This window comes from Palaemon carinicauda, chromosome 36 (assembly GCF_036898095.1).
Source record: "Palaemon carinicauda isolate YSFRI2023 chromosome 36, ASM3689809v2, whole genome shotgun sequence".
NCBI lineage: Eukaryota > Metazoa > Arthropoda > Malacostraca > Decapoda > Palaemonidae > Palaemon > Palaemon carinicauda.
The window spans coordinates 35,371,352-35,373,851 of NC_090760.1; positions in this window are offsets into that span (position 1 = coordinate 35,371,352).

Genomic DNA, 2,500 nt, shown 5'->3' on the forward strand with positions numbered 1-2,500 from the left:
GTTAACTTATCTTCTTCATATGTGCAGGATATTTTTATTAAGGCATCAATATGACTTGTCTAGCTAAACTCTAGCTTTTTATATTTTCAGTACTGATCAGACTTTATATCTACTTAATAGCATCATAGCTCATTTATCATCCAGATGCCTATGATTTCCTTTTAAATCTCTGTGCCTAACAGCAACCTATTTCTTTTAATTCATGTGCCTATAGCTCTATTTGCCTATGACAATAATTTCTTGGAATCTCCTTTTTATTTGAGCTATTCTATTTTTGTTCACTGTATTATCTGTCGACATTCTATTTTATTCATATGGCGCCTATTTTAAATTCACAAGGAGTATATTAATTCTGGGCTACTCATCCTATTTTTCTACTTTCTTATTTCTCCTTGTCTTTTTAGTTAATTTCCATTTTGTTTTCTTAGTCCAAATTCTGTTTCTTCTGGGAAATTCGTCTCCTAAAAAGTAGCCAGTTTTGTAAAAGACTTGTCTTTGACAAGTAGAATCATACCCTGACTATCTTATTTCTATTTTAAGCCTTCACTTCTCACAGATAAAATTCATACTTCATCATTGTATAATTTTTGAACGATATTCTCAAGGCTCTATTGGGAAATGTTACTTTAAAAAAAAATTACATCTTTATTCATCATTTGGCACATTTTGGCATTTAATTCTCTATCTAACCTGACGGTTCATACCCCTTTATTTTTACTTGTTTGCAATTCCTTTCTCCAAATAATTTATTTTCACACTTGAAATTTGGAAGCAGGTATCTTTAAATATTCTTTCACTGTATTGCATCCTATTATATCAGCTGTATTCGCCAGAGTCTCTATAAGACAAAATAGTCATTTGTAATGAGGATATACCTCCGCTACATATGCCAATCTTTCCTATATGATATTTTCCTTCTTCCTGACTTCCTTTTCATTCGGCTATTTTTATCTTACTTCTGTTTCACTATTTGGACGATTTGAGTTTCTCTCTCTTTGTGCCGGAGGGGCATTCTGAGTTCATTTATTTCATGGTTCTTTATTTCTGTGCCAGCCTTTCTGCCCTGTATTCTCTTTAACTCTAGAGTAATTTGCGCCTCGTTCCAATCTACTGTTCTAACTTCCCTGCAACTATTTAGATTATTCAGAATTTCTCTGGTAGGATTTGTGGCTATTAGTTCCTCAGAATTTTATCTCCTGATTTCCTATCATTATTGCTAATTTCCCTTTCACTTCTTACTACTCATATCTAGGATGCCTCTTGTCGCATAAGTTAATGCCTCATCTTATAAATGTGGGGAATTACCATTAGCAATAAACATACCTTTAGCAAAATAATCATGTCCTTTTTTTACTGTGGCTACGTGATCCTCCATTTGCGTGGCAAATTTATTTACGAAGCCACTCTCATTTGGCCTATAGGAACTTATGTAGATTTGTTATCCTGTCTGTCTCTGGCTGATCGCCCTAATTGCCTAAATTTTTCTTTAACTCACTAAAAGTTGTTACATTTTTAAATTACTTACCATTCAAGGTTGTGTGAGCATCATTTACATTTGTATTTACAGTTAACATACCCTGTTTAATTTTGTTGTCTCATTTTTTATTCTCAGACTAACTATTCTACCTTCAGTATCAGCTAACCCCTCATCCACGGAATATTTCTCTAACCTTCTTTTATCTGGGTTATTCCTACTTACAATTCCACAAAAATTGGTTTGCGTTAATTTCCTTATTGAATTCATGTTAGCAGGGTTAGCAACTGTGTTAATTCTTTAAACTCAAGTTTTTTTTTTATGGGAAGTTGCTCGTTTGTTTTGCACCTAATTGTGTAATTCTAAATCTTATTTCACTCCTATATTCTTTCGGCTGATAACATCATTACCATCACTTTAAAAAAAATCATATCACATTTTAATTACAGAAGAAAATATCAAAATAATTCATGCATCATTCAAGAAACCGTAGCGAGAAAAAATTTTCCTATTCTTAAATGAGAGACAAGTTTTTTACTTATACCTGAGAGATGTATTCAAGGGAAAGGTTCTTTTACTCTCATTTCTTATGCAAATTCCTTTTGTTTATATTCTTGTTTCTTCTCGCTTCCTTGCTATTAATTTAGCATATTGATTTTTATTCTGCAAATTCACTAAGGTAGATATTTGGAAGAATTTATTTGATAAAGGATGCACTGATAAATATCACATGGCATTTTATCCATTTAAGCTGCAACCATTTGTGATGCATTATGGGGCAAAATTTATTTCCTTATTAAGCATCAATTCAATATCATTTTTGAATCGCATAAGTTAATCAGTCATTTATATCAGTGCAAATAATTATTTATATTTAGACCCTCAAGAGAGTGGATGCAGATAAAATGCTGTCTAGTTCCTTAACTTTACTGGTGAATATAGTGAACATCAATTTTACAGTAATCTTTTACGTTAATAATTAACATCAAACACAGACTGGAACAATAAAAAAATCGTGAAGATTGG